At 36.5% G+C, this 11,419-nt stretch overlaps 1 long non-coding RNA gene across 1 annotated transcript in view; it reads right to left on the bottom strand.

Annotated features, from left to right (window-relative positions):
* Positions 1–544: 544 nt before the first annotated feature.
* LOC143031927 (uncharacterized) overlaps positions 545–11,419 on the bottom strand; it is a 298,829-nt gene continuing 287,954 nt past the window's right edge. Inside the window, exon 2 of the long non-coding RNA XR_012967047.1 lies at positions 545–5,205. This is a non-coding gene — a long non-coding RNA (uncharacterized LOC143031927). The remainder of the gene's footprint in view (positions 5,206–11,419) is intronic.

Genomic DNA, 11,419 nt, shown 5'->3' with positions numbered 1-11,419 from the left:
CATTATATCCTAAAATGATATTTTGTCCTATACTATCATATTGCTCTACATTATTGCTATGCCCTACTGTTTGCCCCAATACTCTATTTACCCTTTCCTTTAATTCTGCAGTAAAAAAGGAACTAGGTCATTACAAACTCCAACTGTACTCAAAAAGTTATATACAGAGTTTGATTAAATTTTGTGGAAAGGCATGTCTTAAACTAAGAAATAAGTTAATAGATTTTGAGGCAGATTCGGATATGTATGAGGATCAAGTTTTTTGTATCCTTGGCATGTATAGTACACAAATTTAATTAATTTTATACAAAATGGACCCTGCTATCATTTACTGTAAAATGTGGGTATAATAATCTTTTTCGATTTTGTGACCCTTGACACCGGTATGTTCTCTAAGTGCCATCTAGTGTAATATTTTATTGTGTATTAGAAATACCTCCTAAATTTGGCCTTCTATAAATAAGATAAATGATTAGGGACATATATATTTTTGCACTGATTTTCTATTTCAAGAGTCCTTTGTGTGACAATGACAGAGCTGACAGAAATATTTAATATGTATTTTATATTCATATATATAATATACATATATATATAAACCACTAAGGAACAATTACATTTAACCTTTCTAACTTTAAAAATAACTCTAAATATATATAAAAATAAGTCCAGTACTAATTCTCAACGTTAATTCTACCTTCTAACTTCTTATTTCTCCTCTTTTGTTTTCGGCATTCACCCACTCTTTATACACATTATCTAAATTCATTGAATTTCCATAAAATTTGTAGCTTTTCACTTATATAAACATATCCAAATGACATTCTCCTAAACGGTGTCTAAGTTTGTTTTTTATTCAATTCATTGGACTAAATCCTCACCCACAGTCTGCACTAGAGACAAGAAAGGCTCCTCCAATATCCATCAACTTTTCCAAGTCTCAGAACTTCGTTCTGAAGAGCAACTAATACTATGTGTTAAATTTTAAATAATCTTGTATCTAATTTTTCTTGCAACATCAAACTAAATATTTCTGTAGCATCAGCAAGAAAATCATGATGGTTAAGACAAAGGGCAGTAACATGTCCACCAGATGAAAAATCACATTGACCATTCTTGTACCTCATCCTCAGGGAAACTGTCCTGTAAATGGGTGTAACATTTTTCATGATTTCATCCAGCCATTCTTCACTTGGAGTTCTTTTTCACTTCACACCCTTTGCTTCATTTGAATCTGACAAGATCCACCAGTTCTATGCAATTCTGTTATTTGTATATATTTTCTTAACATTTGTAAATTTACAAATAGCTACAGATTACAGAATACAACCATGTCTGTGTGCACTATTTACTGAACATAGTTGTTGCCTTGTTTCGTTTCCTGTTGTTTACCTTTAAAATACAAAGTTGGGATGGATCTTTCCAACAGCTCCCTTTCCTCTTAATTACTATGATTTTTGCTTTGGCATTGTTTCAGTGTTCCTCTATTATCCAGATATCTCTACTATTCCAATGACTTGTAGTAGCCATTTTTTTCATCAGTATATTCTTTGCTCCTTTTGTTATTTTTGAAATGTAGGTTTCTCCAGGAAATTACAGTGATTTTCTTTTCCATATGGAATTTGAAACATAAAAAAAAACATTGAGATTGTATCAATTATTCAGACTATTTAATTTGAGGGTACAAAATTAATAACATCGTTCTAGATTTATTTCATTGGACTGAACTTGTACTGGTGATGTATAACTGCTGAACATACAAAAGATTTCAAAACTATCTGTAAAACTATGAAATTGTACACTTATATTTCAAAGGTCATTGACAGATTCTCAAAATCACATTCTTTTTGTTTTGAATTCATTGTTATGAAATTAAAGGATTAGTATCTTTAATTAAAATATCTTAACATCATTTTCAAAACCTTGTGCACACTTTTTTCCTTCGTATGCTAGTTGTAAAATGTGTGCACAAACACATGCACAAATCTTACAGGGAATATTTTTCATCACACAAGTCACACTGGAATGGCTTCTTTCCAGTACAAGTCACCATGTGATGATTGAGACCTCCTTTGTGAGAAAGCACAATCACACAGGTCACACTAGGAAGGCTGCTGTCCTGTATTTACCTAGTTGTTTTTTATGGGAAGAGAGCTATGCTTATAGTGACCCGCTTTTGTATCTTTCAGCATCCAGTTTGATCTTAAATTCTTGTATAGTTTTTGCACTGTTTCTTTCATTGGGGGAACCTGTCTCTCTGTCCTTGTTCCCAATTTTGTGAGTTTTCAATTGTGGGGGGATCACATGATATTTGAGGTGATTCTTTTGTGATAAAGTTGCAGTGCACAGGAATGGCTTCTCTCCATTGTGGGTCCTCATATGCATTGTGAGAGAACCCTTTTGTGAGAAAGTTACATCACACATGTTGCACATGAGAGGCTTCTATCCTGTGTGGGTCCTCATATGCTTTGTGAGAGCTGTATCATACAGGAATGGCTTCTCTCCATTGTGGGTCATCATATACTGTCCAAGTCACATTGGATAGGCTTCTCTCCTTTATTTACCTAGTTGTATTTTATGGGAAGGGGAGCTATGCTTGTGGTGTCCCGTCTTCATATCTCATTTTATCTAAACTGTTTTTAAATTCATGTATTATTTTTGCACATATCACTTTCTCATCTAACTTGTTCCAAATGTCTATTACTCTGTGGGGAAAGCTGTTCTTTTTTAGATCTCTTCTATAACTGTCTTTCTTGATTTTCTTTCCATGTCCTCTTGTATTTCTGTCATCCCATTTTATTAGATCCTCTCTATCAATAGTTTTTATGCCTTTCATGATTCTATAAATAGTTATCAAATCTCCTCTCTCTCTTCTTTGCTCTAATGTCTGTAGCTCAAGTTTTGCTAGTCTCTCTTCATATAATAGTTCTGAGTGTTGGTGCCAATTTTGTAATTGCTCTTTGTATTCTTTCAAGTTTTGTTATACATTTTTTGTACTTGGGGACCACATCATTGCTGCATATTCCAATCTTGGTCTTATCAAGGTGATTAGTATTTTCTTCACCATTTCTTCATCCAGGTATATAAATGCTACTTTGATTGTTCTTATTAAATTATATGTTTCTCCAAAAATCTTGTTTATATGTTTCTCAGGTGACATATTATTCATAATAATGACTCCCAGGTCCTTCTCATTTTCTACTTTTTTTAATTCCTTCTCCCAATTTATATGATTCTATTGTTTTTTTTTTTTTTTTTTTTTGCTTCTTCCAAATTCCATTATACTACACTTCTTAGTATTGAACTCCATCTCCCACATCCTGCTCCATTCCCATTCTTTTTTCAATAGTTTTGCATAATCCAAAAAGAAGTTCATATAACTTTCAATTCCTTCATCCATATCATTAATATATATAGCAAACATTATTGGGGCCAGAACTGTTCCTTGTGGAACACCACTTATCACATCATCCCAATCAGAGTGTTTGTCTATCACCACTCTCATTTCTCTTTCATGCAAAAATTCTTCCATCCATTTCAGCAGTTTGCCCTGTATTCCTTCTGTATTTTCTAATTTCTTAAGCAACTTCTTATGTGGCACCTTGTCAAAAGCTTTTTTCAGGTCTAGAAATGCACAATCAGCCGATCCATCTCTTTCTTGTATTATATCTATTAGCCTTGAATAGAAACATATTAAGTTTGTGACGCATGATCGTACTTGTCTGAATCCAAATTGTCTTGGATTTAGTACGTTGTTTTTTCTAAATGCCTCACCCATCTACTTTTGATAATTCCTTCACAAATTTTTGCTATCGTGCTTGTTCGAGAGACTGGTTTATAGTTTGTAGGGTCTTCTTTGTTTCCCCCTTTATACATATATAGGTACTATATTTGCTCTTCTCCTGTCCTTTGGAACTTTTCCTTCTTTCAATTAACTGTTTATTAGGCTATGTATTTTGTATGCCAGTTTATTCCTGCATTCTCTCAAAATCCAGTTTGCTATTTCATCTAGTCCATGCGATTTTCTGACATCAAGATCACTCAAGTGTTTCATTATTTCATTCTTTGTTACTTCTATTTCTTTCATAGGGGGGACTTTCTCCTCCCATTCGATATCACTATGTTCTCCCTTGTAAACACTGTTTTGAAATGCTTGTTCATAATTTCTGCTATTTCTATTTCCTCTGTGTATTCAACTCTTGTCATATTTTCTCTAGATCTTGTTTGTTTTTCACTTTGTTATTTACAAATCTGTAAAATAGTTTTGGTTGGTCTTTACATTTTTCTATGACATCTTTTTCGTATTTTCTTTTTTCTTCTCTTTTCACCTGTACATATTTATTTCTATAACTAGTATATATTTTCCATTTTCAGGTCTTTTGTCTTTTTTTCATTTTGTCCAAGCTTTATCTCTTTTGTCATTTAACTCCCTACAACTTTTGTAGTACCAGCACTTTACATATTCTTTTCCTTGCTTTTGTCTTGGGACATACTTTTCCACTCCTTAATAAATTCTTGTCAAAATATTCCATTTCTCTTCCACTGTTGTTTCCTCTTTGTATATTCTTTCCCAGTCTTCATTTTGAAAGAATTCACTTATTTTATCAAAATTTGTTTTTCTATACATCAATCTTCCTTTTCTATATTTTTTTCTTTATATGCATTTTCCTTTAGTTCCATTTCAACCAATATGTGGTCACTTTTACTTATTGGTGTCTTGTATTCAATCTTTTCTACTATTTCAGGTTCTGATGTGATTATTAGGTCCAGTCTCGATGGTTCTTCTTCATTTCTTTACTAGTGTTCTCTTGAATCCATTGCATCATTGTATGGTCAATAATCATATCAAGTAGTACATTTCCCCACGAGTCATCTCCACCCTTTACTGTCGTCCCTTCCCAGCACCCTTCTTTACAATTAAAGTCACCCATTATAACTTTTCTTCCTCCATCTTTCATTATCTTGTTTAATGTTATCCTTGTGTCTTCTAACATACTTTTATGTTCTCTGTCTTCCCACGAGGCTTTTCCTATCTCTATCTTCTACTTCCATCATAATCATCTCTACTCTATTCTTTCCATATGTGACATTCCTCACGTTTATATCCTTCTTAGTCAGGAACATAACTCCACCCCCTTGTTTTGCCTCTGTTTCTGCTCCAATAATTATATGCACCATGTCCTACACTGTTGGGTGGTAGTGGACCTTTCAATTTTGTCTCTACAATTCCCATTATGTCCGGTTCTTTTTCCTTCAGATAACCATTCAGTTCATTCAATCCTGTTATTAAGCCATCTATATTTGTGTAAGACACTCTTAATTTTCTGCTACTTCCATTGTATTTTCTGTTTCCCTTTTGTTTTTCTCTGTTATGTGCCATTTCCTCACTTTCATATTCACTACTCTCCAATATTTTTCCTCTTTTTCTGACTCTGTTCTCATCTCGTTTTTCCTTAGCTTCTTGTCTTTTTGTTTTCTCATCCTCTCTTTCCTCTTTATTAATTGTGATAACCCTTTTGTGTGAAAGCAGACTCGTACATGTCACATTGTAAAGCTTCTTTCTTGTGAGCAAGATTCCCCTTACATGAAAAAGCAGAATCATACATGTTGCATTGGAAAGACTTGCCTCCTGTGTGGGTCCTCATATGCCGTGTAAGAGAACCCTTTTGTGAAAAAGTAGATTCACAGAAGTCACAATGGAAAGCCTTCTTTCCTATGTGGATCATCCTGTGACACTTGAGCTGATTCTTTTGTGAGAAAGCTGAATCACACAGGTTGCTTTTGAATGGCTTCTCTCCAATGTGGGTTGTTATATGCATTGAGAGAGAACTCTTTTGTGGGAAAGAAGAATCGCACAGGTCACAGTGGAAAGACTTCTCTCCTGTGCAGGTCCTCATATGCTGTATGAGGGAACCCTTTACTGAGAAAACATAATAGCACAGCTCACACTGGAAAGGCCGCCCATCTGCAGGGGTCTTCAAATATAGTGTGAGAAACCTTTAATAAGAAACAAGGATTCACAAAGGTCATACTGGAAAGGCTTTTCTCTTGTGTGGATCATATGTTTTTTGAAGTGATTCTTTTGTGAGAAAGCTGCATCGCACAGGTAGCATCACAATGGCTTCTCTCCAGTGTGGGTCCTCATGTGCTTTCTAGAACAATTTTGTGAGAAACCAGAGCCACACAGATCACATTGGAGTCTTCTCTCACGCGTGGGCCTCATATGTTTTGTGAGATAACCCTTTCATGAGAAAACAGAATCACACGTCATAAAGGAATTGTTTCATTTCTATGGATCATCACATGATATTTGAGGTAATTCTTTTATGAGAAAGCTTCATCACAAAGGTCACATTAGAAAGGCTTCTCTAGTGTGGGTCCTCATGTTTTGTGAGATTAATCTTTAGTGAGAAAGCAGAATTACACAGGTCACACTGGAGAGGCTTCTCTCCTGTGTGGGCCCTCATATGTTTTGTGAGATGACCCTTATGTGAGAAAGCAGAATCATAGAGGTCACACTGAATAGGCTTCTCTCCTGTGTGGGTTTGAGATAACCCTTATGTAAGAAATCAAATCCACACAGGGCACATTGGATAGATTTCTCTTCTGAGTGGATCATCATATATTTGATTACCATTTTGTGAGAAAACAGAATCCCAGAGGTCACACTAGAAAGGCTTCTATTCTGTGTGGTTCTTCACATGCTGTATGAGATTATTCTTATATGAGAAAACAGAACCACAAAGGTCACACTGGAAAGGCTTCTCTCCTGTGTGGGTCCTCATATGCCGCGCGAGATGACCCTTTTTAGAGAAAGCAGGATCACACAGGTCACACTGGAAAGGCTTCTCTCCTGTGTGGGTCTTCATATGCTGTGTGAAATTACCCTTTACTGAGAAAGCAGAATCACACAGGTCACTCTGTAAAGGCTTCTCTCCTGTGTGGGTCCTCATGTGACGTGCAAGAGAACCCTTTTCTGAGAAAGCAGAATCACACAGGCCACACTGGAAAGGCTTCTCTCCTGTGTGGGTCCTCATGTGACGTGCAAGAGAACCCTTTTCTGAGAAAGCAGAATCACACAGGCCACATTGGAAAGGCTTCTCTCCTGTGTGGGTCCTCATGTGACGTGCAAGAGAACCCTTTTCTGAGAAAGCAGAATCACAGAGGCCACACTGGAAAGGCTTCTCTCCTGTGTGGGTCCTCATGTGACGTGTAAGAGAACCCTTTACTGAGAAAGAAGATTCACACAGGTCACACTGGAAAGGCTTCTCTCCTGTGTGGGTCTTCATATGCTGTGTGAGATGACACTTTTGTGAGAAAGCAGAATCACACAGGTCACACTGGAAAGGCTTCTCTCCTGTGTGGGTCTTCATATGCTGTGTGAGATTACCCTTTTCTGAGAAAGCAGAATCACACAGGACACACTGGAAAGGCTTCTCTCCTGTGTGGGTCCTCATGTGACGTGCAAGAGAACCCTTTTCTGAGAAAGCAGAATCACACAGGCCACACTGGAAAGGCTTCTCTCCTGTGTGGGTCTTCATATGTTGTGTGAGATGACCCTTTTTTGAGAAAGCAGAATCACACAGGCCACACTGGAAAGGCTTCTTTCCTGTGTGGGTCCTCATATGCTGTGTGAGAGAATCCTTTTGTGAGAAAGTAGAATCACACAGGTAACACTGGAAAGGCTTCTCTCCTGTGTGGGTCCTCATATGCTGTGTGAGATAATCCTTTCGTGAGAAAAAAGAATCACACAGGTCACAATGGAAAGGCTTCTCTCCTGTGTGGGTCCTCATATGCTGTGTGAGATGACCCTTTTCTGAGAAAGCCGAATCACACAGGCCACACTGGAAAGGCTTCTCTCCTGTGTGGGTCCTCATATGCCGTATGAGATTACCCTTTACTGAGAAAGCAGATTCACACAGGTCACACTGGAAAGGCTTCTCTCCTGTGTGGGTCTTAATATGCTGTGTGAGATGACCCCTTTTGTGAGTAAGCAGAATCACACAGGTCACACTGGAAAGGCTTCTCTCCTGTGTGGGTCTTCATATGCTGTGTGAGTGACCCTTTTCTGAGAAAGCAGAATCACACAGGCCACACTTTTTTGAGAAAGGTGAATCACACATCATACTGGAAAGACTTCTCTTCTGTGTGGGCCATCAATTGATTTTCAAGGTGACAGTTTTGTGTGAAAGCTTTATCTCACAGGTCACACTGGAATGGCTTTTCTCCAATGTGGGTTATCACATGAAGTTTGAAGCGATTCTTTTGTCAGAAAGCTACATTACACAGATCATATTGGAGAGGCTTCGCTCCGTGTGGCTCATCACATGCTTTCTAAGAGATCCCTTTTGTGAAAAGGCACAACTTTACAGGTCACAATGGAAAGGCTTCCCTCTAGTGTGGGTCAACATGTGATATCTAAAATTACTAGTGATATAATTGTGCCAAAGATGTCACACTGGGTCCTTTTCATCATGACAAGTATGAAATCTGTAGATAGCTCTTCCACGGAAGTGATGATATTTACCCTCATCCTGAAAAAAATATACTTATATTATTGACATCTATCTCTGAATGTGTGCAATATATTCTAATAGGACACTGGAAGTTTTGTGCACAAACTCTTTCATGCTCAAGTTTGTACCTAAACCAACCATTCGTACATGCCATGACCTATCATAAAATAGGGTGAAACACTGACAGATGAGCTATCATATATCCCATTCTACTTTTTTAATAAAAATATGAAAATCATCCTAAGGCTACATGCATACTCATTCCCCCACAACCACAACGACTCAAATTTTGCTTTAGCTTTTCCATCGTGTCATGAGATTTGGAAGTGGGCAAGGGTCTAGCTAGCCACAACACTCGTATTTGAATACAACTTCATAGCATACCATGTTTGGGCTCACAAGACCTGAATCTAAACCAACTCAAGGAAGGTTTATTCAGTTCATCTGACTCAAATAAATCATACAAGTCACATACAAGAATTTAAGAACAAATTAAATGCTGCAGGATACAAAGAGAGGTCACTACAAGTATAGTTCCCCTTCCTGTATAATACAACTAGGTAAATACACTGGTAAGTGGTGTACCTGTGTTATTAGTCTGAGCAAAATGTGATATTGATCTAGGAAACTGTAGGGGTATTATCCATATCTTTTCTTGTCACATTTAGTAAAATACCTGTTTGTATAAAACACTTTCACACCACAGGTCATTTAAACATAGAGGAATTATATACACATACCTGGTTGTCTTTCAGGAAGCCTGTGACATCTCCATTTATGGGAAGGAAAAAAATCCTAATTCTATTTGTGGAACTTTTATTTGATATTAGTACTATCTCAGTTTAGGTGTCCCTGCCCATTAACATTAATCAATGTCAAGTTGGGTGTTCTGCAAGCTTTGCTCTAATTAGAGCTTATCCCACATTCCTGCTCAAATGGACACTTCCCACATGAACACTTTATACAAAAACATAATAACAGTATAGCAGATGTACTATCATCAGCACTTATACTTGGTACACTGGTTGGACAGTGGCTTGTGTCAGAGACGTGGTCTGGCTACCATATATCTGTTTACATTGTAGTGAAAAATATGAATTGGTTCAAGCACCCTCCACTATAATGACCAATTAACCATTTTCGGAATTCCCAATACATTTATGAAGTTGATATGTATTTACCTAGTTGTATTTTGTGGGAGAGCTATGCTCATAGTGACCCGCAGTTGTATCTTTCCACATCCAGTTCTTTCCTAAAATCATGTATGGTTTTAGCACTCATTGTTTTCTCTTTCAATTTGTTCCACGTATCTATTACTCTGTGTGGAAAGCTGTCTTTTTTTCAGATCCCTTCTGTAATTGTCTTTCTTAAGTTTCTTCTCATGTCCTCTTTTATTTCTTCTGTCCCATTTAAGTAGGTCATCCCTATCAAGGATTTCCATCCCTTTCATAATTCTGTAGATGGTTATAAAATTGCCTCTTTCTATTCTTTGTTCCAGAGTTGATAAGTTAAGTTTGTCCAATCTTTGTTTGTTTGTCAACTTGCTAAGTGTTGGTGCTGTCTTTATCATTGCTCTTTGAATTCTTTCTAGTTTCTTTATGTCTTTTTTTTTTTTTTACTAGGTGCCCATAGTGATGCTGCACATTCTAATTTTGGTCTTACCAGTGTAACTAGTATCTCCTTTACCATTTCCTCATCCATGTAGTCAAAGGCCACTTTCATTGATTTTATTAAATTGTAAGTTTCTTCAACTATTTTGTTTACAGGTTTGTCTGGTGTCATGTGGTTTGAGATAAACTCCTGGGTCCCTTTCTGAGTTTACTTTTGTAACTTCCTTTGTCCCAATTTTGTATTGACCCGATACTCTATTTTTTCTTTTTCCAAAGTCCATTATACTTCATTTCTTAATGTTGAACTTCACTTTATTCTTTATACTCCATTTCCAGACTTTGTCCAGGTCTTCTTGAAAAGATTTGCAATCTTCTTCTGTACTTACCTCTTCAATAGTTTCGCATCATCTGCAAAGAAGTTCATATAACATTCGACACCTTCATCCATGTCGTTTATATAATCAGCAAACATTATCGGAGCCAATACAGAGCCTTAGGGGACTCCGCTTATCATATTTAGCCAAGTTGAGTTCTTTTCTCCAAGTACCACTCTCATTTTTCTTCCATTCAAGAAGTCTTTCATCCATTCCAATAATTTTCCTTGTATTGCACCTATTGTTTCAATTTTTTTTAGAAGCTTTTTGTGTGGTACTTTGTCAAAAGCCTTTAGTAAGTCCAAGAAGGCACAGTCTGCCCAACAATCTCTTTCTTGTATTATTTCTATTAATCTTGAGTAAAAGCATATTAAGTTTGTAGTACATGGTCTTCCACTTCTAAATCCAAATTGCTTGGGGTAACATGTTCTCTTACAAGTGTTTAGTCCATTTATCTTTAATAACTCTTTTGCATATTTTTGCTACTGTGATTGTAAGGGATACCGGTCTATAGTTTGTTGGATTTTCTTTATCTCCTCCCATGTATACTGGTACAATGTTTGTATTTTTCCAATTTTGTGGTACTTTTCCTTCTGTGAGTTCATCTACACATTCTTTTAATATCCAGTAAGCTATTCTGTCGGGCCCATATGACTTTCTGATGTCAAGTTTCTTTATTTGGTCCCTTATTTCTTTCTGTGTCACTGTTATTCCTTTCATTTTGGGGGATCCTTCTCGCTATCCTTCATCCCACATTTCAGTTGTAAATACAGATCTAAAGTGTCTGGTCATTACTTCAGCCATTTCTACATCGATAAATTCTTTGTTTCCTTCATGCAGTTTCACTATTTTATGTTTGCCTTTTAGTCTATCATTTACATATCTGTAAAATAGTTTAGTTTGGTCTTTGCATTTGTCT

This window comes from Oratosquilla oratoria, chromosome 12, assembly GCF_046742065.1.
Source record: "Oratosquilla oratoria isolate Oo_2021 chromosome 12, ASM4674206v1, whole genome shotgun sequence".
NCBI classification, from domain to species: domain Eukaryota; kingdom Metazoa; phylum Arthropoda; class Malacostraca; order Stomatopoda; family Squillidae; genus Oratosquilla; species Oratosquilla oratoria.
This window is presented reverse-complemented; position numbering and strand designations above follow the sequence as displayed.